Below are 26,732 nucleotides of genomic sequence, written 5' to 3' on the forward strand. Positions count from 1 at the left end.
TTATGTAACCGTAGTGGAGCGTAGATGACAACCAGCTACAAGCATCATTTACCATCATTACCGGCACATTAAGACCGATGCGTCCAGCTCGCAGACCGGCTGGTGATTTGCCGCCATAGAAGTCAAACGTTTGGCGTCGGGGCGGGTGGATGGGGTGGGTGGGGAGGTGGAGACGTTGCTTTCAGGGTCCAATGGATGCTGCGAGGTGCGTCCGCTTCCGCCGCCCCCCTCGCCATCCACGCCTTAAATCTTCGGCTGCTTTTAGAATAACTTATTTTTCCCCATTAAGATGGTTCAGCTACTGTAGAGAAAAGGGCGCCGTCTCTCGTTCTTTAATCTCATGATGTGCTCAGCGAGAACGTCCATTTGTTTTATTTATTTACTGTAAATGACCTCTCGCGGCCCACCAGGGGGCAGCGGCCCACACTTTGGGAATCACTGTCTTAAACTATCTACTCCACAGCATGAACATCATTATTGTTCATCAGGATTTCAGACTTCATAAAAACCTTTCACCAGAAGATGAACCTTATCTATGGAGCCAGAAGATCTAACCTAAGAGACTAAACTTGGGACAAAAATCTGTTTGTTTCCATCACATCATCGGATCCTTGTTGAACCAACACATTTGATATGGAGGGAATTAAAACACAATGTTGGCTCACGATAAATCATCACAGGGTCGTCCTATTAATCCTCTTATTCATGCTGTGTGATGTTATTTTAATATGGTTCATTGAGGAAAATGGCAAAAGCAGAGGTGTAAAAGCGACTGAAACTTGCATTTCTGGCGCTTCAGTGACAATCTGCTTGGAGTTTGATGGTTCCTCATTTAAGGTGTAGATGGTAACTGACATTAAATTAGCAAATAAAGATCCTTTTTAGTCACTTTCCTTTTTTAGTAGTCTAGTCTACACTAGTACTTTGTAAACACTTAACTGATTTTATTTGAAATAGGATTTCATTTTAACACCAATGTTATTTTTCTTGTTCATTGTTGTCTCTTCAGACTGAGTGGCTGTAACCTCTCAGAGAGAAGCTGTGACGCTCTGTCCTCAGTTCTCAGCTCCCAGTCCTCTAGTCTGAGAGAGCTGGATCTGAGTAACAACCATCTGCAGGATTCAGGAGTGAAGCTGCTGTCTGCTGGATTGAAGAGTCCACACTGTGAACTGGAGACTCTGAGGTCAGGATTCAATTAAAGTCCACTTGGTGTCTTTATTTACATCCATGGTACATTTCTGACCTTAATAAGATTCTTTCTGCTTCCATGATTTGAATCAAATATGTATTTTCCAACTATTTACATAAAATGTGTTTATTTTCAATATAATGTAAATATTTGACATTATAGAGTTAGTAGTAATGTTATCAGAGTGTTGATGTACATTAGTGGGTGTTTAGTTGTGACTGGAAACCAGTCAGTAACCATGTTAATGCAACCCCTCTGTACCTGATAGTATCTCAGTACTGCAGTGACCTTCCAGCCCTCACAGCTCCCTCAGATCATGTGACGTGTCTTATGCTGTGTGTTTGCAGGCTGTCAGGCTGTCTGATCACAGAGGAAGGCTGTGCTTCTCTGGCCTCAGCTCTGAGCTCCAACCCCTCCCATCTGAGAGAGCTGGACCTGAGCTACAATCATCCAGGAGACTCAGGAGTGAAGCTGCTGTCTGCTGGACTGGAGGATCCTCACTGGAGACTGGAGACTCTCAGGTATGAAGAGGCTGCAGCCACAGACCATCAGTCTGGTAGAGGAGGTATAGCTGGAAACCTTTTCTCTGTCCCACTGTCAGCCTGGTTAATAAGACCCTGACACACCAAGCTGACCTCAAACTACCAGAGACTCATCAAACTGTTTGTGTCCAACATGAGACCATCAACACAGACAGAAGTAGTGAGGAACAGTAGCCAGGATGAGCCTGAACAGGGAGGAAGGTGATGAAAACCTTGTTTCTCTGGAGCTTTGTCTTGTCTCCACGTTATAAGAGAGGACAGTGTCTCCTGACACGTTGGCGGCATCATGGTGGGTTGATATGAGTCAACGTGGTCACGCTGCAGGTTTGTGGGCTCTTAACAACTCAAACAACCCTTGGATGTTTAGATGCTGGTGCCTCCAGTGTGTGTTTGTCCTTTAGTCCAGACATTATTATTAAGAGACAAACAGTCAGAGAAACAATCTGTTCAAAGCGTCTTGATGGATTATCACAGGAGGAACGTTTGGTGTTTTAAAGGAGTTCAGCTTCACCTGCTTTTGGTGCTTTGCACTGAGAGACGGTTCCCTGGATGATGAGAGTGGACTTGTTGAAGCTACAGGTGACAGTCGGCCACAGACGCTCAGTGAAGAACCAACAGCTGATGGTGGACCTGGAATTAGTATCAACTATATCGTAGAAATGAACAGAACATACCAAAAAAAACCTATCCAGATAAATGTTGCCATCCGGATGGAGTGAATGTGATTGTGGTTGGATGAGAAGTGTTGGGAGCGGCTAGGGGGTCGTATTAGGTTACTAGCAAATGAGGATACTGAGAAGATACTCAGAATGAATAAATAACGGGGCACCACCCTGAGCTAACAGGGACCAATAACCAAAACTATAAATCAAGTCTCATAATTGATCTTCACTCCTTAAGAGTGAAGATGTTGGAAGGAGTTAAGTTCGAGCACTGGCGATGTATGTCAACGGTCACCACCATATAAATGCACAAGTAAACACAGGAAAACGGTTCTTTAAAGTATAACAGGGTTTATTAACTCACAGGAACACTGATCAAGATCACCTATAACTGCAACCAACAATCCCCATAACACTTATTTTAAACCTACTCACTAAACAAGCAATCAAAACCAGAGTGTGTGTGTGTGTGTGTGTGTGTGTGAGCACAGAGGGGGTGAGAGAGAGAGAGGGGGGGAGACGAGGGGGGTGCAGGGAAGGAACGGCGGTGCGGTTGCGCGCAACAACAAGCGGAGTGCCGGTTATCACACTAGGGGGCGAGCGAGAGCAGCGGGGCGGAAGTGAGACCGTTAAATCAAACCACCGAGGAAGACGGGAACGTTAAACAGTGTAATACGACTACTGGACGCGAGGGGCGAGCGAGAGCGAAATGCAGGAAGTGTTCCACGTATTAAAGCAGGGGGGTCCAAACTTTTTTCACTGAGGGCCACAGACAGAAAAATATGCGAAAGGTTGAGCCGCTCACTAAAGTTAAGGTATATCACCTCTAGTGTATTAACAGTAACACAAATCAATCAATCAAATGTAGGTAAATTATGCTTGATAATTGAATAAACTTAAAGAAAAAAAACTGCATAAATCACATCTCTCCATTAATGGGTTTTCATTTTTTTTACAAAAAGGGTTGGCAGCTCATCCTCAGATTGCTTCTTCGTCAGGATGGGGACCCCCTTCACAGCCCTGTATAAAGAGGGAAGGCTTTATTTAACCTACTTATGCAAATCATTTATCAGCTAACGTGTTTTAGAAAATGTTATCAACTTTAATTGACTGCATTTATTAAGTAATTGGGCTTTTGAACACATGAAGGCAATAAGGGAATAAAACCGCTTCAGCACGGAGCCGCGACTAAGCCAGCGCACGTCACAATGATAGAGTACGTCCCCGTATTCAGCATCGACATCAGATAGGAAAGCTTAATTCTCTGTGGTAGAGCCCTCATGCTCGAATTATGTTGACAGTTTTCACAACTGTGGTCATCACATCGCCAAGCTGGACTGTCTTGGCACAGAGAGCTTCTTGGTGGATGATACAGTGCAATTTTACAGCCTCGCCTCCACTCTCTGGCACCTTGGCGCACACCATAGATGCCATTCCTTTGGGCTCGCCTGTCATAGCGGGAGCCCCGTCCGTTGCAACTCCACACAGCTCGTCCCATTTAAGTTCCATCTTGTCAATTGCACCTGACGCGGCTTCAAAAATGTCCTCACCCGTTGTTGTGCCCTTTAGACTCCGAAGATCAAGCAGCTCCTCCGTGATGCAAAAGTTATCGTCAACTCCCCGCAAAGAAATGAACAGTTGTGCGGCGTCTGTTGCATCGTTCATCACATGCAATGGAGTAAAAGTCAAAAGCACAAGCTTTATGTGACACTTGATTCTGTATGTTAGCTGACAAGTCTTCCATTCAACGCACAATTGTGTTTGTGGACATGCTCACGTTGTTGAATTCCTGCATCTTTTCCGGGCACATTATTCCAGCGACTTTAATGAGGCACTGTTTAACCAAGTCACCGTCGGAGAAAGCGTTCCCGCGGCGCGCTATGGGTTGAGCTACCTCATAGCTAGCTATTGTAGCGTTTTCTTGTGTGTTGTTAGCAGGGTAAAAGTACTGTTGTTGAGCCTGCAGGTTCGCTGCCATGTGCTGGACTTTGTCCTCTCGCTCAGCAGCAGTGTAGGACGTGAAGGTCGGATGCTTGGTTTCGTAGTGTCGTCGTACATTGGACTCTTTCATCACTGCAACCGTTTCATTGCAAATCAAACAGACACACTTCTCCTTGACTTCTTTGAAGAAATATTCATTTTCCCACCGTGTTTGAAATGTTCTGCATTCACTCTCGTGAGACGGACATTTGAACGTGAACTTCGTTGCTCGCGAGGAGAATCTCTGCTCGCGCTCGAAGGAGTTTTCTACGCGCTCGCTGTTGTTCTTTTTGACAGTAAGGGGGCGGAGCCAGTCACCATGGTCTCTACACCTGATTGGTTACAAACCCCGTCTTTGGATTGGCTGGAGTGATGCATTCACACGACTATAGAAGCCCATTTCCGCACTGAAGAAAGGGGATCGAAAGTCTAAATTATGAGATGAAACGTTGTGAAAACACAAACGCCACCTTTATGTAACCGTAGTGGAGCGTAGATGACAACCAGCTACAAGCATCATTTACCATCATTACCGGCACATTAAGACCGATGCGTCCAGCTGAAGACATTCAGTCACTTGAATATCCAGAAGAATATGGAAGAGATTCCACTGACAAGTGCTACAGGCGGAATATGTGGGGGGGCGGTTACAGGCCAGTGACTTTCTATTCAGAATGTTGGTCCCTGGGACAAAACCAGCTGAAAACCCCTAGAGGGGAAACATCCGTCTCACCTTTTCACCCGTGACCCGTTTTCATGCCTGCATGTCACACTTAAATGTTTCAGATCATCAAACAAATGTAAATATTAGACACAGATAACGCAAGTAAACACAAAATGCAGTTTGTATCATTAAGGGGAGAAAAGAATCCAAACCTAAATGGCCCTGTGTGAAAAAGTGATGAAAACATAAATGAAGTGAGGTTCATCACATCTTTGGAAAGCCCAGTTCCATTTCTCCAGCCACAGCCGTTCTCAATCTAGAAATCACTTAAATAGGAGCTGCCTGACAAAGTGAAGTAGACCACAAGATCCTCACAAGCGAGACATCAGGCTGCGATCCAAAGACATTCAGGAACAAATGAGGAACAAAGTCATTGAGATCCATCAGTGTGGAAAAGGTGACAAAGCCATTTGTAAAGTTTTGGGACTCCAGCGAACCACAGGGAGAGACATTGTCCACAAATGGGGACAACATGGAAACATGCACATTGTGTGAATACTGAATGGTCTGTATCTGCTTTATCTTTATGAAACAGTTTAATGTGAATGTTCCTTTGCACACGTCCCATGAAGCTTGATCTGTAGCATGACGTCATTTCTCCCGTTTGAATTCACATCTGGTGAAAGTACAGTGACAGGTCCATTTCTTATTTGTTATCCATTCATCTTCTTCATGAATATATTCCAGCACCTCGTCGCTGTGTGACGCCTGACTGACAGTCTGTGGTCGTCTGTAAGTAGTGGTAGAAGAAGAAGAGGTGCTCCATGTGGACATGAAGGACAAAGCTGTGTGTGAGAGTGATGTAATGTCCATGTCTCCATGCTGCTCTGACCCCCCTCCTCCTTTCAGGGTGGAGCCTGATGGAGTCCGATGGTTGAGACCAGGTCTGAGGAAGTGTAAGTGTGCTTTGATTCATGAAGATTCAACCATTTTCACACTGTGACATCACTCATTCACCTCTGTGACGTCATCATCAACGTGTCAGTAGATGAACACATGATTAATAACTGCAGCTGTATTGTGTCTTGTTCTCTCATCAGATTCCTGTCAACTCACAATCGACACAAACACAGTAAACAAACACCTCAAACTGTCTGACAACAACAGGAAGGTGACATGTGTGGAGGACGATCAGTCACATCCTGATCATCCAGACAGATTTGACTCCTGTCATCAGCTGCTGTGTAGAACTGGTCTGACTGGTCGCTGTTACTGGGAGGTCGAGTGGAGAAGAGGAGTTTTTGTATCAGTGAGTTACAGAGGAATCAGGAGGAAAGGAAACAGTGATGACTGTTTGTTTGGACACAATGATCAGTCCTGGTGTCTGATGTGCCATGATTTAGGTTACTATGTCTGGCACAATAAGACAGAAACACGCACCACCTCCTCCTCCTCCTCCTCCTCCTCTGGTAGAGTAGCAGTGTATGTGGACTGTCCTGCTGGCTCTCTGTCCTTCTACAGAGTCTCCTCTGACACACTGATCCACCTCCACACCTTCAGCACCACATTCACTGAACCTCTTTATCCTGGGTTCTGGTTCTGGTCTGGTTCTGGTTCCTCAGTGTCTCTGTGTCCTCTTCAGGAGGGAGAGTCTCCTCCTGGTGGAGAACCTTCCTCTCTGCTCACCACATAGTTCAGTCTGTACAGCTGATGGTGGTTCATGTGGGTGTAGATGCAGGTGGAGCAGGTGAGGGGTACCTGAGCTGGTCTGGACTCTGGGGGGTCCACAGCTCTCTGGGACTCAGATGGAAGTGTGAAAGAGCTCAGCTTAATGCTGCTGTGCTCCTTCAATCAATAGATGATCATTTAGATATTGGCTCCTAATTAGGCTTTAATCTTCATCTTTACGTGTTCAAGAAGACATTTTATAAGACGCTCTTTCATCTGTCCCCCCATATGAGACAAATGTGTCCTTATGTGTGTGTGCGCTTCATCAGCAATAATAAAAACAAGGGGAAGAAGGAAAATATGAATGTGTAATTCTTTCTGAGCCCATTTTAACTTCAAATCTTTCTAAATCTGTTGAGTGAAATCAAATCTAATTTCACATAATCAGCTTTGTTTTGAACAAGAAGCTTTTTAATGGTTCAGCAAACCTCTCAAGGAAATATTGAATATGCGTTACTTGTGTTTTTATTCCCTATAATGTCATTTACAACATTTACTCCATGTGTTACTTTAACAGAAATAGAATTGTTTGGCTCTAATGTTAATAAATGACTTTTATTGGAAACAACTGTACATGTTTAAACAGGCCATCAAATAAAGATGCTTTCAACACGCTGTATTATTTCTTTTGACATGAAATACTCTGATCCTTTTTAAAGATGCTGTACTATTGACTTTTGTACTATTTCCTCCATAATATCTGTATTTATTCTACAGCCCTGTTGCTGTGTCAATAGCACAGAGGAAACATTGGTGGTGCAGCATGTTGAAGAAGGAAGTGAGTAAATAAAGAAATGAGTAATGAATAAGTTGCTTTATTAACCTTATTAACCTTCACGCAGAGCCGTCTCACAACAACACAAACTACTGAGCTCGCTACTTCAGGTGCAACTTGAAGCTTTCATTCTGCACCAAATATCACACTTAAGTCACCAACAAAAACACACAAAGCACAAGCACACATTTGATAACAGGGTGGAGTTTATCTCCTCACAAAGTGGAGTATTGAAAGTGTTAAATAGGATTTCCCGCCAAAATAAAAGACAAACAGCAGCAGCGTTGCCACTAAATGCAATAAAACACGCGTTGTGCAGCGTGGACAGAAAGAGGAACGGCTTTAACTTTCCATCTCTTAATAACATGGTTATTGTAGCTGAAAGAAATGATTACAATAAAGTACATCCTCATTCTGCTCTAAAGCAGGTGTGTCAAACTCATCGTAGGTCACTTTGATCTCCAGCCATGTCCAGGGCTGATATGAAGGTCCAAGGTGATTCTATGTGGACGTTTCTCCAGGTTTCATGGCTCGGCTTGACCTCCTCACGCACAAACGCATGAGGACCGTCACCGACTACTTCCTGGCTCCCTGATGGGAAGCTTCCGGATGCTTCTCTTTTTGAGGTGAATGCTTTTAATTTGTGTCGTCAGTGAAATGGATTCATGAAGATGATTCAATGAGAGGACGATCGGGATCAATCTCTCTATGAATAAATGCTACTGACTGATTAACGCTCAAAACAAGCTCACATGGGACAGTATTACATATTATATTTGGACTTCCGTGACACTAATGCACACTTCATAAGTATTTGTGTCATATGTATGTATATAACAGAGTTTGGGTAACCTTCAATATTTATCTCCATAAGATATTTCTGGGCTTTTTAAGAGCAAAGAACAAGTTCCTGTTGTCATGCAGAAGGAAGTATTAGAATGTGACTCCGAAGCTGAAGTCATTTAGTGAGTGTTACACACTAAATGAAGACATGTCCAGGGGGCCACATGTGAATTGAGTAGATGCATCTTGTTGGCGCACATTTAAGTTGTTTTGTACTCGTGTTTTCCGGCGAATTGTTTGTGTCTTAAAATAAAAAATAACTTACTTTCAAAACTTTCTGAACTTAACATCGGATAGGTCAATCCATTTATTTATAACAAAAATAACAAACAATTCAATTCCCAATCCGCCGTGCCTCACGTTCAAAAGTTATCTGCCTCGCTGTGCGCCACCCCTGCACTAATTAGCCCTGGCGTTAAATAGGCTGGTGGCAAAAACAGCGCCATCCCATTGCCGTATTCAGAATGGCTCCAACACAACCGGCCCCTAATTGTTCATGGCACTTCAAGACATGACAATTACAAACAATTCATGTATGGAGACATTCATACAACAAAAACAACGTTTGCAAACAAAAATAAAAAACAAAAGCAAATCAACCCTCTTTTGGTGCATTTGTTTTACTTTTACATTGACTGCTCTACCAATAGTCCTAGTTTTGTCACTGGTCTTTCAATTACATTTGTTTTGGTTTTGATTTGCACAGATCTAACTATGCCTGATTTGTCTGGAAAGGATTTAATAATCCTTCCAATCCTCCAAGAATTTCGTGGTGCTGTAGCATCTGCAATCAAAACAATATCTCCTTCCATAAGATTACGTTGTGTTTTGTTCCACTTTTGTCTTTCCTGTAGCGTTGCAAGATACTCTTTCGTCCACCTTTTCCAGAACAAATCTGAAAGATACTGAGCCTGTTTCCATCTTCGTCTTACGTACTGGTCCTTTTGATCAAACAGACCTGGAGGCAAAACTGGTATTCTTTTCAAAGTAAGAAGATGATTAGGTGTTAGTGGCTCTAAATCATTAGGATCCTCAGAAACTCTCGTAATTGGTCGGTCATTCAAGATTGCTTCGGCTTCGCATAAGACTGTGACTAACGTTTCATCAGTTAGAGTCTGTAGATGTAAAACAGATACCAAGACCTTCCTGACCAGTCTGATCATGCTTTCCCAAGCACCGCCATGATGGGAAGCTGCAGGTGGGTTGAACGTCCACTTGATATTGTCATGAATTAAAGCCTTCTCAATTGATCTGTGGTTTAAATCTGCAATGGCTCTTTTTAGTTCCTTTTCTGCACCTGTGAAATTTGTGCCATTATCTGAGCGAAAGTGTGCCACGGGTCCTCTTCGGCATATGAATCGACGAATAGCACTGATGCAGGAGTCTGTGTCTAACGAGTGTGCCACTTCTAAATGAATTGCCCTGCTGGCCATGCATGTAAAGATAACTCCATAACGTTTCACATAAGAACGTCCTTGTTTTACCTCAATAGGCCCAAAATAGTCCACGCCCACGTTAGTAAATGGAGGGAAGTCTGGAGTAATCCTCTCTTTGGGAAGATCCGACATCTTTTGATCACACAATTTTCCTTGGTGACGTCTGCAAAAAGGACAATTTGACAAGATTTTCCTTGTCGCTGCATTGGCATGAGTGACCCAGAACTTCTCTCTCAATTTGGAAAGGATGTAATTTCTCCCACCGTGTCTTGTCTGTTCATGATTATTTTTAAGAATTAACATGGAGATGTGCTGATCTTTACCCAGGATGACTGGATGTTTGCTCTCTTCGGGCATTGCAGTCCTGGACAATCTTCCACCAACTCTTACCAGTCCTTCCTCCAAGACAGGATTCAGCTTGTAGATAGGAAAACCTGTAAAAGGGTGTAGTCCTGTCTTTAGTGCACAAATCTCAGTGTCAAATCTTTCCCTCTGACAGAACTGAAGGATAGCGTTTTCTGCTGCTAATAGATCCTCCGTTGATACACGTTCTCGTTTGAACGACCTTCTGGCTTCCAACATTTTTCTGTCAACATCAAGATTAGCCATTCCATCTTTCACAAGTTGCTTCCTTCTTTGACTCAACTCCAATAGAGTCCCTTTGACCAACAGCAACCATGCAACTGCGACTTTCAACCTTTTCCAGTCAGAGAAATAGGTGATGAGTTGGCTCGTTGCATTATCCTCTTGAATGGTTATTGCGTTTGTGGAGATTTCCACTTTGACCTCTGGATCATCCTCCTCCGAAAACCCATTCCGACTGTCCTCTGCTGTCTTCCTTAGAGCATAACATGCACAACTAGGCGACGACACTGCTCCAAAGAGATGTACAGTCATTCTATATTCTTCAACTTGCTTGTGCAGATCTCCATTAGGCCACCACAGGAACCTTAGAAAGTCTTTGTCTTCGTCGGCCACTCTAACTTGATAGAACATAGACTTCACATCAGACATAAAAGCTACTGGTTCTTGTCTGAATCGTAGAAACACTCCTATTAAGGAACTTGTAAGGTTCGGACCCTGCAGAAGTTGTTCGTTCAAAGAAGTTCCTTTAAACTTAGCTCCACAGTCGAAGACAACTAGCAACTTGCCCTTCCGTGGGTGATATACTCCATGATGAGGTATATAGAACAGGTTATCTTCTCCACAACGCAATTCATCCTGTGGTACCATTTCTGCATAGCCACTATTGATGACATTTTCAAGAAAGCTTGTGTATTCTTGGTGGAATTTCTCATTTCTTTCCATTTTCCTTCTTAGTCCAATGAGGCGCTGTTGAGCAATACAACGGTTGTTTGGCAAAGTTACCTCTTGGGCTTTAAATGGCAGCTTTAAACTGTAATGTCCGTCCTTTAACTTTACAGATTGATCCATTATTTTAATGAATCTTGCCTTATGCCTTGACATTTCTTCATTGTCGGCGATTTTCTCATTGAAGTCACTTTGGTACTGCTTCTCCAATAACAGCTGAAGTGATTCTACAGATAATCTGTTTACAGAAACAGAAGGATAGCCAATGCCATTCCTATTGTCTTTGGAATCCTTTCCTAAGCCATTGATCGCCCACCCTAATAGGGTTTTAACAGCAAAAGGACCCTCACCTTGGCTATTCACAACTTCCCATGGTTCTAGCAACTTTGAAGCATTAGTACCTATTAATAACTCCACGTTAGCATCAATTTCAGGGATTTCAATGTGATCAAGGTAAGGCCACTGTGATACGTCCTCTGGTTTTATGATGTTTGCTGTGTCAACTGGCATCTTTTTCTGTGTGTAAACATTTGGAAGACTGTAGTACCTTGTTCCATTAAGGCTAGCTACTTCAAGTCCATTCACAATGTATGTTGACACTGATTTCTTTGGGCTCATCGTTAACAAACCTATTTTTGACTTTGTTCCAGTAAGATTAAGTCTACGCATAAGAGCTTCAGAGCAGAATGTGGATGTCGAGCCATTGTCCAGAAAAGCATAAGTTTGAATGACCTTGTTGCCCTTTTGTGCTTTTACCTGAACTGGCAGGATGGAGAGCATTCCACTACCACCAGCTCCGGTCTGGCTCCCAAATGTCTGAGCTGACACAAGCGTATGGTTTACAGCTGGTTTAGGTTCCTTGGGATAGATGCCACTGCTGTTCATCGATTTGTCCACTTGTTTGACGTGAATGTGTAAAGCTGTTGGATGGCTCTGTTTGCATTTTTTACAGGTTTTCCGCTTATCGCAATTTTTGCTCAAATGCCCAATGTTGAGACACCCAAAACATACTCCCTTTTCCTTTAAGAAGTTGATCTTTTCACGATCTTTGTTTTTTGCAAGTTGTTGACATTCATCCAGACTGTGATCTTGCAAACAGAATAATCAATTGATGCCGATGTTGCTCTCCCTGTGTTTACCTTCTTGTGTGTCCCTGCGTTGCACTTTGCTAACAGCACAGACGTTTGTAGCAAAGTTACCTTGCTTCGACCTAGGCTTGGCTGTATACACATCCCTTTTAACCTGCCTCTCTCTTTCAGTAGATTGAATATCACCAAAAATAGGATCAGACAAGATTTTTACTTCATATTCCACAAAGTGTACAACGTCTTTAAAGTTAGGTTTGCGGAGTTGTCGCTCCCGAATACCGCAAGCAGAACTTGCTTGCATTGACATTGCATTGCATTATAGCATCCACGTAGAAATAATGCATAGTCCTGTAGAAACAAAACACCTTCAGGCTTCACCACAGGCCAGTTGAGAACCTTTTCCATATATGCTGCTGTAATCTTTGTTTCATTGCCGAAGTGTTCCCGTAAGAGAGCTTTAGCGGTTTCAAAACCTCTCTCCGCACTCATATGTAAACAGCTTTGCACAAGGTCGTGAGGACGCCCCCTGGTGTACCTTTCCAAAAAATACATGCAATCCCCTTTAGATGCAGCTTTCTCCTCCACACAATCCTTAAAAGCTTGCATGAACATTTTGAACTTCAATGGGTCACCTTCGAAAACAGGTAGTTGTCTAGGTGGCAGTTGGCTTGCTTTGTGTTGTTGTAAGAGCAGCTCGGATATTTCATTTTGCCTTTGCAGAATCTGTTGTGTAGAATTGTCATCATCTGCATGTGCAACATTAGCAGTAGATAAACCTTTATTACTCAATCTTGTAGATTTTTCAAACTTCGCCTCAGAAACGTTAGGGCTTTCTTTTGATTTTTGCTTCTCAATGTACGACTCCATACCATCCTGATCTGAAAATGTTTGCAGTACTGCCAATTCTGCATCTGAGGCTTCAATCTCAGCATCCATTTCCACCTGTTCCAGTTTTTTTCTTATTGATTCCACCTCCCTTTCCAATTCATGTTTCTTTTTTAACGCTGCTGCACGTGCTATGAGTGCAGCTTTCCTGGCTTTTGCTTGCGCGTGTACAACTTCCAATGCAGCTTTGCTTGATCGACTTGATCTTTCACTGGTACGGCTTTTAGTGCATGATGATGTACCAACATTTGATACACTATCCGTTGGCTTTATATCATCCTCAAGGGCAACGGTTTCAGTAGTACCATTGTTTGCACTCTTAAAACGATTTTCTACGCAATGGCAAAATTCGTTCACACTTAACAGCTTTGCTTTGAACCAGGTTTCATGCCTTTCCTTTTCATCTACGGGTAGCAACTCAAGCAGTTGGTTATGTGCAACCTTTGCGTCTTTAATCAAGGCTTGATATTTGCTGAAGCTACCTTTTATTTCAGCTTCATAACCAGACTGACACATTAACCCTTGAACAGTTTGTTTTATATTGGCAGCTTTACTTAACTTGGATTTCCTTAGTGTCTCTAAGCCACCTAGTTTGGAAAGCAGAACTTTTTGTGTCAATTTTACAGACCTTTTTTTCACAGAGGCTTCATCCTTATTAACCTTTTGTAAGTCAGCTGACACATTTGTTACCTCACTACCTTGATGATCTTCATCCATTTTACCTTGTTTTCCAGTCAACCACCCAGAAACAGCAATATTTCACAATATCATGAAAACGAGCATCAGAATAAAAAACAAACCATTAACACTTTCATTTTCTTGCAAACCCAAATGTCTCTTATTTCAAGTCCTCGTTGGAAAATGTCAATGTCGATAAACCAAATGTCCATCCATTGTGTTCGTTAGTCCTGCCGTGTACACTTTAATAACTGCAGGCAGCTCTGCTTCATTCCTTCTTACTCGTGTGTGTTAACTGCTCATACCTCGCGGCTCGTTCCAGGTCCAACCAACTTTTCTTCACTTGGTGACGTAGTGTCCAATCCTCACTGACCAATGTGAGAACGCTCACCAACCTCCGTCGTGACCGAGTTCGGACTGCCTCACTATCCACTGTGAGGCTCCAGCGTAGTTTCACCGTCCTCCTCTACCAATCCCCGCTACCGGTCACCGTCCTCCGCCGCCGATCCCCGCTAACGGTCACCGATCTCCGCCCGTGGCTGCGTGGTTGGCTCCACTGTCCAATGTGAGACGCGCTGCGCTCGTAGTATACGACTAACGCTATATCCAAAGCACGCGACAGCGTTTCCATTCAGCCGATCGCCGTCGAAGACAAGGTGCTCAAACAGCACAAGGATCGTGCCGTCTAAACTTGATCGGTCTTTTTCTCATACTGAGCCAAGCTTTTGACTAATTGTTGCCGCACATTTAAGTTGTTTTGTACTCGTGTTTTCCGGCGAATTGTTTGTGTCTTAAAATAAAAAATAACTTACTTTCAAAAACTTCTGAACTTAACATCGGATATGTCAATCCATTTATTTATAACAAAAATAACAAACAATTCAATTCCCAATCCGCCGTGCCTCACGTTCAAAAGTTATCTGCCTCGCTGTGCGCCACCCCTGCACTAATTAGCCCTGGTGTTAAATAGGCTGGTGGCAAAAACAGCGCCATCCCATTGCCGTATTCAGAATGGCTCCAACAATCTGATTGTTAGTGTTCATCTATTTTCATTTCAGGATGTTGCATTAATGCTCATTCAGGTTTATCGTCAGCTTGATGTGGGAGTTATTATTTAGTTACTTATTCTTGAATATAGTTGGATTAATTGTTTGGGTAATTGGATCACTAATTGCACCTGGAGGTTACTTAGGGGCACAGCCAGGTGGGACCAGCATGCACCTGGGTGACTAATAGTGTTTAGCAGTGAGACAGTGAGACAGAGCACTGCATAGGAAGGCAGACAAGTTGTATCGTATGTGTTGTGGATCCTGTGGAATAAAGGCGAAACAAAGGAAAAGATCGGCCAGACAATCCGCTTTCTTACTGCGTGACAGAAAACAAAAACTAGGTGCAGCAGTGACCCTTTGATTCACAGATGTGTTGGTAACAAGGACAAACGGCCACTACAATTAGCATGTTTAATAAAACAGTTGTAATATGAATCAAACACAATTCCTAGTCATTTGTGTCATATAATTACTGTACACATGAACAGCCACAATGTAACGTTAAGACCTGAGCAGCACAGCATTTCTACCTCCCATGTGCTCAGAGTGAGTTACTTCCTCTGTGGGGAAAAACTGTTAGATCATCAGCTGTTAACAGCCTCATATGGTTTGGAGGAGTAAGAACATGATGTAGAGTCAAAGGGAGAGAGAACAGTTTCACTTTCTCTTTAGTTCAACACTGATATACAGAGTGAAGGTAAAAGATACAACTTACATTTTAAAATCAGAGTTTGTTGTGATTTCCATCATTGTGACCGTGGCACATGGAGTACAGAGGGTGTGCTGCAAACCGCAGGGTTGGTGGTTCAAATCCCAAGTCAAAACGTCCCTAAGCAAGACGCCCAAACCCCTAACTGCTCCCCAGGCGCCCTTATGTTGATTTGATCTAAGGAAGTTATTATTGCATCATGCTTTGAGTTAAGGTTACATCATCACTACTAGTTAACGTTTGAATGGTATTCAACGTTTAAACATATAAGGATTTAATTCCTGATCGATTATCATTACAGGCTTAGACTTTTCAGGAATCAGGAAACATTTATTAGCCAAAATATGTCAAACATATAAGGAATTTGTCTTGGCGGTTAGTGCGCGACAGTAGACAGACAAGACAACAGTGCACAAGTAATAAAATAAAGTGGAATGAAATGCTAATGCAATGGGTTAGTAGAATAAGGCTATGGGTTAGTATAAAACAAGGGAATAAAGTTAAAAAAAATTAAATATTAAAAAGTTAAAAAGAAAAATATTAAGCATAAAGTGCACTAACAAACAAGTAACAGACAAGAGACAAAGTGACAAGTGACAAAGTGATGAATTACAGTTAAAGTGGCATGTGCAGTATGAGGGGGAGTGACCGGTGGAATGTTATAGTCAGGCAGTGGGGGACCGGGCTCTGTTGATGAGCCCGACTGCCGACGGGAAGGAACTGTTCGTGTGGCGGGAGGTCGTAGTCCTGATGGACCTCAGCCTCCTGCCAGATGGAAGGGGCACAAACAGTTTTTGTCCGGGGTGGGAGGGGTCGGCCACAATCTTTTTAGCTGCTTCAGAGACCTGGAAGCGAACAAGTCCTGCAGGGACGGCAGATTGCAGCCGATCACCCTCTCTGCAGAGCGGATGACACGCTGCAGCCTGCCCTTGTCCTTGGCTGTGGCTGCAGCGTACCAGACGCTGATGGAGGAGCAGAGGATGGACTCCATGATGGCCGTGTAGAAGCGGACCATCATCGTCTTTGGCAGGTTGAGTTTCTTCAGCTGCCTCAGGAAGAACAACCTCTGCTGAGCCTTCTTGGTGATGGAGCTGATGTTCAGCTCCCACTTGAGGTCCTGGGTGATGAATTAATTGGCTTTTTAGTTTGAATTTAATTATGACTGTAGGGATTTTACCTTAAGATGATCAGGTTTTTGGGGTTTCCTCTTCTCTCTCCTGTGGAAGTGTTTACGCCGTATTGTATAAGTTTAATCTCAGGTTTCATTGAGTTGGACTTTTATTTTGAATTTGCTCAAGTCATAACTGGTTTGATTTTTTTGGAGCAGTTTGAGATTTTTTGGGATAATTTGACCTGTATTGATAGCGTTTTGACCTGTATTGTAGTTATTACTTTGACTCAGCGTTTTCATTGACTGTCTCACTTTCAGATCCAGTAGTTTACTTTGCATTGCTGATTTCAGTTGTCAATCTGATTCAACATGTTTTGTAGGTTTCATTAGTTTAGACTTTACATCATTTGTCTCCTCATAGTCAGTGACACAATAGCTCCTGGGACAAAAGGGACAGCTCAGGGTTCTTTAGATACACCAGGTTGCATCATGGTTACTTTTACAAGGACCAGAGAGCAGATGAAGCCCAAAGAAAGAGAAAGGGAGTGGAGGAGGATGAAGAGATGCTTGAGAAGATGGCAGAAGAATGGGTGGTTCCCAACCAGGTCACCACCTGTGGGTGAAGACAGGCGCAAGGTGTGGAGGGAGACTGTAGCAGCAGGAAACCAAGCCACTACGGCTTATGTGGGAGCCGGGCGCTTAGATAAGTAAGAAGAGACGTGTCTGCACCAAGCGGCTGCTCGCCTACTGGAGGGCAGTCCACCCAAACACCCCCAAACCTGCTGTTGGACTGGCAGAAGAAGAAGCAGATTGTGAGCCCGGTCAAGATGTCACCCCTCTCAGTGCAGACACCCATGCCCCCCCTCAGCTGTACCCAGAAATGACAGCAGCTGCACAGGAGAGGCCAGGTCCTTCCCGCCACATGCAGAGAAAAGGAGAACTTCAAACAGTCCCTTTGTGAAACCCAGCATCCAGAACAAGAACCTCTGTTCCATCTGAGAGGAGGAACGGGGGAAGTCGTGAGCGATGGAGAAGATGAGCCTGAGGGAAACAAAAGATGACATCGTCACATGAGGGTCACGAGGGCGTGGTGGTGGAAATAGGAGAAGAGGAAGCAGGTAGCTGTGAACATGAACACCAGGGGGCTGCAGAAGAGCTGTCCATCACATCAGGACTCCTGTCCATCAAACCACATGTGCAGGGAACCCATCCAAACCACGGCGAAGGAGGAGAAGCTGCTGTTGGAGGACGTCCTCCTCATAGACATTCCCAGATATCTGCAGCAGCAGAAGCAAACAAGAGACAGCAAGACAGGAGACAACTGCAGGTGAGAGACAAACAGCCCCAATACCCCGTCCCCCCCAGAGGACAAATATCCAGCAGGTAGAGACCGTTCAATGGGTCTCCAGCAGACAACGTGGGGACAATAGAGGACATGGATGTTATATATGTGGACAGGAGGACCATTGGTGCAGAGAATGTCCCAGGAGTTATGAAAGGGACATGCGACCAAACGCTCCACCACGGCTGTTCTATACAACGCAGCCCGGCAGAACCAGAGGACGGGTCCACCTCCCCCCCCTCATACAACCCCCATAACAACTAACTGGTGACACACCGACGCCCACTGCTTCCCAACAGCCCAGATAAGCAGCCTTAGTCTCCCCAGTTTACGACTCACATTCCAGGTAGAAGAAGGGAGAATAGAGAGTACAGACTATTGAGAGTGTCAGAAAATAGATTTACAACCAGTACGAAACTTTGATTTACTAATAGAGGGAAACTGTCAGTAACAATGAGACACGGTTGTGAAAGATTTAAATGAGGAATGAAGGTGATGAGAATTGTTGTTCATAGTGTAAGTTTTTTGTATTAATGTTTGTAGTTTTTTAGTCTCCTCCTAAACTCAGAGATGGGCTGTAAATTGTTGAGTGCTGCTATTGAGTGTAAAGAGCACGATACACTTGATACAGTATCTGGATGATGGAAGCAAACGTCAGATCAAAGGAACATTGATAGCAGCAGTACATGAAATAGGGAAACTTGTTAGACGGTCATCCTGTAATGGTACAACAAGTAGTACACACTGGAAGCGAATGGCGTAAACAAACAGATGGTCGTCCTTGTTTCAGCCCACTCAGCTCTCTTTCCCTTTCTCACTCCGTTGAGACTTGGTGCCATATTTTCAGGTAGTGCACTTCATTGGGGGCACGAGAAAGTGCCATATTCACGTTGTATCCTGTCGGAGGAGTCCAGAGCAGTGAAGCGCCAGCTCCGGGTCTCCGGTTGTTTCCGTGGTACATGGTGAATATCAATAAAAAGACTTGTGCAAAGCCTGTAAAAAGGCGTTTGATAGACGGTAAACGACTCTGTGTAGTCTTTAAAAAGACCGGTGGAAAGCCTGTAAAAAGGCTCAAATCCTTGAAAAAGGGTTTTGTTTTGATGGTAAATGACTGAATGTGGTCTGTGAAAAAGGGTGTTGAATCTTTCAAAAGGCTACTTAACTCTGTAACGGACAGATGTCGCTGATAAATTCTCTGGAGAAAATATCTGAACTGCTCCCTCTGAACTCAGTAAGACAATGAACAGAAACATCTGATTCCGTTTGCAAATATTCTGATTCCGTATGCAAATGAATGTTGGAATAATACGCACTCATGTGGGGCGAGCATTCCGTCACCATGGAGACGGGGTACAAACACGGCGCACAGTAAAATATGTATATACACACATCTCATAAGCAGCACGTTCAACAACGTCTCTAAAATGTCAGCCATTAACAAAGACTTTAATACAAGACTTTGAATGACATTGTTCTGTATCACTATTGGTCAGAAAGTCACCTGTATTTAATTTGCCTACCTGAAACCCTTTGATGCTCACCTCAGAGTTCAGGGCCACCGTGATAGAGAGGGGGAGCTGCTGCTGTTCGGCTGTGCAGGAACCACTTCCTGTTGACCTGCAGACCACCGAGCCGCCACGCTGGAACACAGAAACCTGAGAGGAAAACACACGTTTCATATAGAATATGACATAGGAAGTAACCCTCGCTGTGTGAATTGAGACTTTAACACTAACTGTGTCCAGGGTGACGGGCAGACCCAGAGTCCCGCCTCCTTTATGCGCCTTTGCAGTGAGGACGTCGTACCAAACCTAAAACACAAACAGCCCTTCATGTAACAGGCGCCATGAGGTGACTTGTGAGTCACTAGAAGACGTTTGTTACCTGCTGCTTGATTTACCTCACCAGATCCAGGAAGAAGGACTCGCACAGCTTGAACACGCGGCTTGGTTACAGGACTGGCCAGCAGTGCTCCACCTACATACAATCAAAGACAGTTAAGATCATAAAAGTGAGAACTTCACCCAGTAAAAAAAGGTATTTATCACCAATCATATACTGGTGGTCCACAGCGAAGGTGCTCTGTTCTCCTGGGAACTCCACCCAGAGAGGTCTGTGCGCGTTTGAATAAAACAAGCATTTCCATAAGCTCTTCTTAAAAAGTGGATCTACTGATGTTTTAATGACCAACTTAAAACATGACAAACATGGACCTCTAGTGTCAGAAAGCAGAAGGTAAAGGGGACAAACAGCCTGCAGTACTTCCACTGGGCAGCAGAGGGAGGCAGACGGAGGTGTGAGCCAGGTGGAACAGAGTGAACCAGTAAGGCAGCAAACAGGACCTGAGGGCACAAGAGGCAACACTCGGATCATTACACACTGAACAAAGAGGACTGTGCACGTCGACGCTGATATTTAACAAGGCCACCTCCTCTTTGTCCACTAAGACACATTTTGACGATTCGTCCTGTTTATTGTTTTTTCACGCTAATTGAAGAAAGACCTAGGAGATGATATTCATTAAGGGAAAGCAGTCGTTCCTGGTGGATCCAAATGTCTGTGACTCATTTGACTGAAACAGTCAGAGAAGCTCTGTTGGATCGCAGTGCGGATGGCGGCGGTGACTTTCTCCCCAAACAGCTTCGTCCCCTTTGCAGACTGAGAGCTCCCGGCGTCTCGCTCGCTCTGCGGCTCTCTCCTCCTGATCGCCCTTACTGCATTTTAAAACCAGACCAACACCATCAAAACACATTCAGCTCAGCTGAGGCCAATTGCCTCCACCTGCCACGTTCCCTGAGCCCCTCCCCCTCTCTCTCCCCCCTCTGCAGACGAGCAAAAACCACGGCCACCACCACAGCAGAGTTCTGGAACGTTTTTATAAAGGGCCTAAAATGTCTGCAAGAGAGAGGCCTCAACCACTCAACAGTTTGACACCGGGACAGAACATTCCAGTCCAATGTTACAGCACCAAAGTCCCTCATTGGTAGCAACTCTACTTCCATTTGACCATTTTAGACATAAACTCTATTCAGTCAGAGAAACATTACCAGGCCAACGAGACCCCTCATAGATCTGCCCGTCTCTGTTCTTGATGAAGTGCCCCCCATCTCTGGCCTCATTAGACAAACACCAACCGGGGTCGATCTTGATGTGAGGATCGGTTATCACGACCAGCTGACAGAGAAGAAAAAAATGCACCATAATGATTCGTGACAACCAAAAACAAACAAGGCCGACAATGTACGCTAGAAACTCACCTTCCTCTTCCTCTCCTCCAGGTGGCGCTGCAGGTTGGCCGGTTGGGGGGAAAAGCGCGGCGTACCAGGTGAAGTAACGCTTCCCCTCCGTGTGCTCGATATCCATCCAGATAACGTGGCACGGGATGTCGTGGCGGTCGAATCCAGCGTCCACAGCCTTCACGTCAGCCTCTTCGTCGTAGATCCAGCGGCTCTGGTGGTACCCGAGAGGAAACAAAGGGGGCGGGGCTTGATATCCTGAGAGAGGGAGGAGAGACGAGTAGCCGTGACTTATGGATCATGTGAATATTGTCAACATGTGCAGAAACAAACTAAGAGGGGAAGTGATACAGAAAGCATCGTGTTCCTTCTCATTAATGTGTGTAATTTGCAACATACAAGACACAATAAACAGTAAACAACCTGATATCTGACGCTGCATCCTTATCATCCTTATCTAATCCTGTTGTGGGGGGTTTCTTTCCACATGCAAATAGTCCAATATATTGTGTGCTGCACACTGGTACTGGGTGAACAGCTGCTGTGGACCGGGCCCGAGCAGAACCACGCTGTCCATCACACCTCTTTCTGTCAGTCTGTGGCTCCATGCGCCTCGTCTTCAGTGGGGGAGTTTGGCCGTGCTTAGAGAGGGAGGGGTTTGTAAAGTGGTTAAATGTGCATTTCTATATGTTTTCCAACATAAATGTAGTAATAAACGGGTTTATTGGCTGTTTGCCAGCAGGAGGACAAAAAGCAGCAGCAAAGTCTGCAGGACGGATCAATCGTTCCCAGTCACACAAACGGGATGAACTACGCAGCTGAAAGAAGAAGCTCTCTGACCGAGGACCAGATACTGTATGAGAAGCACACAGGAACAATACTCGCCCGAGGAGCCGACACGCTGTGACCCACGTTAACAAGCGTCTCAGGCGTTCAGCCAGAACACCCAAAGTCCGGTCTGGTTTGTGGGCCACTAACAGCGGAACAGAGGCGTACGGGCCGAGGCGGCTGTACAAGTCGTACGCAAAGACATCCGGCTCATACAGCCGGTGAGGGTCCCCGTCACTGCCACGGCACATGAACTAAAGATCATCAAGGGATTGTGAAAATGAAACATGGATGTTCCTGCTCGTGTCGTCTGCTTGTAGTTCATGTGTGTACCTGGTGTCTCTGGGCTGAAGGCCGTCGGCGTGCTCTGGTACACGAGGCTGAACCCGTGAAGACGGAGGTCGGACCCGATGCTGCTGGGACCTGGAGACGGACAACGCGTTCATTTATACTTAAATAATACTAAATATAGAAGGTATTTTAGCGGAGATCATGCTGGTGTTCCTCTCCGGTCCGATGCATCAGACGAGTGAAGATCTGTGGGAACTAAACTGTAAATATCTACAAGGCACAAGAGGAGTTTCAGTATCCGCCTCCATCAGAGAGCAGTGCAGCGCTACTCACATGAAAGGAGGAAGAACAGGGCACATTCCTGTGTGTGTGTGTGTGTGTGTGGGGGGGGGGGGGGGGTGCATGTGTTTAGGTATTTGTCCATCTCCGTAGCACAACCTTAGCAGTGGTGCTGCTCCTAAAGAAGCCAACCAGCTTCCGTGCTTTGGCCCGGATGCCAGAGAGCACCGGCTGCTGCTCAGGTCCCTTCTTCACTGTCAGATTCAGTGTGCAACATAAAATATGGTGGCGAAGCTTCAGCTCTCACACAGGAAACCATATTGGGAGCACCATCAGTGACCACACCCGTCACCTTATGATCGATTCCCCATTCCTCCATCAGGGAGGCTTTCACACGACCTATATGTTCAGCAGTGTGTGATCGGGGGAAGCACTGAACCCAGTGTGGTTTTCTCCCCCACAAAGTGGCACCTTACAGCCAGGTAGGCATCCATACTGATGGATGTCCACATGTCAGAAGTAAGGCTAACAGCAGCCACCTGTTCCACTTTAGCCTTCTCCTTAGCTGACTCCTACTCAGCCTCCACCACGGCCTGCAGAGCCTAAAGGAAAACACATCTAGTGCTGAACTGTGAGACAATGAAGTACTCATGTGTTTCATGCACCCACACATACCTGCCTGGTAGGGAGAACATGATGAGGATCCAGTTTGGACACAAATGCCCTGAATCATCCACAATACTGAAGGGCTGCGTGTCCTTCGCTGTCATGGAGACGAGGCTTCATCCAGCTCTTGTTTTAAAAGACAATGAATACAGTGTCTGTTACCTGTCTTTATTTGCACAATGAACAACAGTGAATAATTGTGTTGGTGCATTTGTAATATTGTAATGACTTACCTTGGCTGGGTGAAGCTCCAGTTTCCTCCTTATTCTCATGCAAGGCACGGTGAGGCCTCAGCATGGAGGAGGTGCTGTTATTGCACCCAAACTCCTCGGAGCACAATAAACACCTCACCTTTGAATCAAATAAGAAACTGAAAAATACAGTTCTTGATAAGCAAACCTAATGTGTCTGAAATAGAGTGAGATTCAGCTCACCTTATTAGGAGTGATCTAATCACAGAGGAAGTCCTCCTCTTCCTAGCTGGCTCCATCTTATCACCTGTCCTTCTCTCCTCACTCTCAACTATCTCTCTCTAAACTCTCCAAACGATATAAACTATCCGAACCATCCAAACTCTAACTGACCAACTCTCCACCAACAACCCACATCTTGAATGGAGCCTGAGGGGTTTATACATGGAAGTAAATCTGAAGCCCTTCCCGAAGCGTCACGTGGTCCCGCCGGGCAGCGAGGCTTCGGACGCCATCGTTTATGGCTCCTCCCCTAAATGAAGCGAGCCTCGATACGCGCTGCGAGGACACGCCCCCTCAGTTACTCGACACGCGCGAGGCGTCGGCACATGTGGTAACGTCACTAATTTTGACTATTAAAGTCTTTTTGTTTTCAAGCTCTGCGTCTGGGTCCTGCCTCTGCCTTCCCCCATCACCAACTGAGTAATATATGAACATATAGAAACATATAGATTATTAGTGTTAAACATAAATACAACAAACACGTAAACAGCAGCTATATAATAAATAGCTGCTGTGACCTTTGACAGATAATATGAGGACTTTGGAAATGTGAAAAAAGACGTTCATGCCCCAAAAAAATGGTCCATGTTGAATTTTGTGGCTCCTCCATCTATGTTTTTTCAAACAAAGAAACAAAAACATAATTCAAGTAAGCAGATGGCTCCATCAGCTAAAAACAAATGAAACGTACAACCATATTTTTTAGAGCAATGCAAATAAAGTTATACCTCTCCATAAAATAACTCCCTCTGAATGGTCATTTGCATATTCCAGAAGGCCTCACTGACTCTCCACGTTCCACCTTCCGTGTTCTAACTTCCGTGTTCATGTTCCGTTCTCCACAGCTTAAGAACACTCGCGGGTCAGGTAGTTAGCAGCCTTGGAACTGCACACAGGTTTTTTGCAGTGGCCGAACATTGAGAAAAGGCCACAATGACTCTGTGGCCCTAAAAGGACTCGAGGTAAGTGGGGAATCCAGACAGACGTCTGCATTAACTGGTGTTGGTGGTTTACTGGACTTGTCAGGTGGAGAAGTGGGTACCTGGAGATAAACCTCTGATTCACGCTGTTGGGACCTTTTTCTTACGGTGTCTTTTGTGTCTGAGCCGTGAAAGGATGAAATAAGACCATTTAACGCAGCCGGTGGCTTTAGTTCACTACAAATGTTCCCTTCTGTTTTTCCTCATGTGTAGATGACGATGAAAGCTCTTGGGACAAAACGTCCTCATCCCAAGGGCGCATCCCAAAGAAGAGGGTCCGACGCCGTCAGAGACTTGACACCGGCGTCAGAGCGCCATTGCTCGCCCGATACGAAAGGCCCGAAAGCTCCGGGCAGCGTGTCAGCGTGACTCGAGCAATGAGGAAAGACCAAGAGGAAAGGAAGCACAATCAGAGGAGGCGAGGAGAGGATTAGCGTTTTGTTTACGCTAATTGTAGCCTCGGCTATTTTGGTGTTCTCCTAGTCCGGTAGTAGTTAAGCGCTATTTGGTGACTCTCTGGTGGGTCTTGTGCTTTCTGTACTTCGGGTAAAGGTTTGTATATATATATATATATATATATATATATTGTTTGTATATATTAGTATGTATATGATGCACAAAGGTGCAGAAAGACATAGATAAGTGTGTGTTCCACTTCTTGTTAATGTACAGAGAATTGAAATACACAAACAAGGACACAAGTCAAACCTGAAAACAATAGTTTTATTCATATAGGAATCCATGTGTTTATTAGATGATTTATTGGTTCAACTTTTCATAATCAGAGATTGGGCCAAAATATACTGGTGGGCTGTTCGATACATTTGCACTACAAGTTTTCAACAGCAGACGTCATCATAGAGTTTGAGATGCATTGAATGAATGAACCTTTTTACGATACGATTGGCTGGAAAGCTTCACTGCTTCATAAAGCTTCATAAAGCTTCACTGCTTCATCTGGCCGTCACTAGTAAACAGCAGAATGTGCACAGAGGAACTGAAGTCACACAGAAAGAACTACAGAACAGGAGTTTGCTGGACAACACGAGCAGAGCTACTGAGCCACGTTACCACGTAGGAGTATTAACAAGGTGCCACTGGAGAGGTGAACAGCCCGGCTCTAAATACTGCAGGGGTGGATCATGGAATGTGGATCAGCTGTGTAGGAATGGAGCAGGATGAACGGCCACGCCTCCTCACCTGCTTCCTCTAGACACGCCCCTTTTCTCTTCTGGTTGATGCTTCAGCAAAACCAGAGCTACAAGACAAAGAGTTTGGCGGCAAATCCGGTTGATGCGCGTGAATCAAACATCGTGGACGTGAACTTCCTCGCTCGCGAGGTTAATCTCTGCTCGCGCTCGCTGTTGTTGTTATTGACAGCAAGGGGGCGGAGCCAGTCACCGGCATCTCCACGTCTGATTGGTTCCACTTTTCGTCCTTGGATTGGCTGGATTTCGTCCCTGTTGACCGTTGTGAATCCCCAGAACTGATGGAGCAGGATGAACGGATCGGATTAACGGTACCTGAGGTGTGCAAGTGGTACATGAAGACAGACAATGTCCCTCTCTGTCTTCTTCACAAATGGCTGTGGAAACCCCTCACGTGAGTTCTATGTCACTTCCGTTTTACTTTCACTGTATGTCATTGCTGTAAATCACCGTTAGCTGAGTAGCACATTAGCTGCCATTAGATAGCTGGTATCAGCGTTTTCTGTTAACAACCTTTAAAAAACACTGCAGAGTCCAATCAAAGTTCTGATGAGATAATAATAATAATAATGCTATGATGTCATAACTGAATAAACTCATCATAGGAAAATATTTAAAAGTTAGCTAAATATCTACTGAATTAAACTTTCTTTACAAATACATGTAATATTAAAAGCAGCATCAAGGGTTTGCAGTCAAAATGATTCAGTTTTGATTTGACACAAGATTGAAAGAACTATCTTCACATGTTGTTGTTTTTATAAGCTAATATCCCCCAC

General features: G+C 44.5%; 1 protein-coding gene and 2 long non-coding RNA genes across 3 annotated transcripts in view; 1 reads left to right on the forward strand and 2 right to left on the reverse strand.

Moving 5' to 3' along the window:
* The window catches only part of LOC144390396 (uncharacterized), a 265,667-nt gene that overhangs the window by 176,078 nt on the left and 62,857 nt on the right, over nucleotides 1-26,732 (reverse strand). The gene's annotated exons all lie outside the window — the stretch shown is intronic.
* LOC144390265 (protein NLRC3-like) overlaps nucleotides 1-26,732 on the forward strand; it is a 138,286-nt gene that overhangs the window by 11,244 nt on the left and 100,310 nt on the right. The window lies entirely within an intron of this gene.
* On the reverse strand, nucleotides 23,312-24,008 carry LOC120811304 (uncharacterized). Its single transcript, XR_013454424.1, has 3 exons — nucleotides 23,727-24,008; nucleotides 23,526-23,643; nucleotides 23,312-23,418 (listed from the first exon to the last, which is right to left on the reverse strand). It is a non-coding gene; the product is annotated as an uncharacterized LOC120811304 (long non-coding RNA).

Source organism: Gasterosteus aculeatus, chromosome 21 (assembly GCF_964276395.1).
Source record: "Gasterosteus aculeatus chromosome 21, fGasAcu3.hap1.1, whole genome shotgun sequence".
Taxonomy (NCBI): domain Eukaryota; kingdom Metazoa; phylum Chordata; class Actinopteri; order Perciformes; family Gasterosteidae; genus Gasterosteus; species Gasterosteus aculeatus.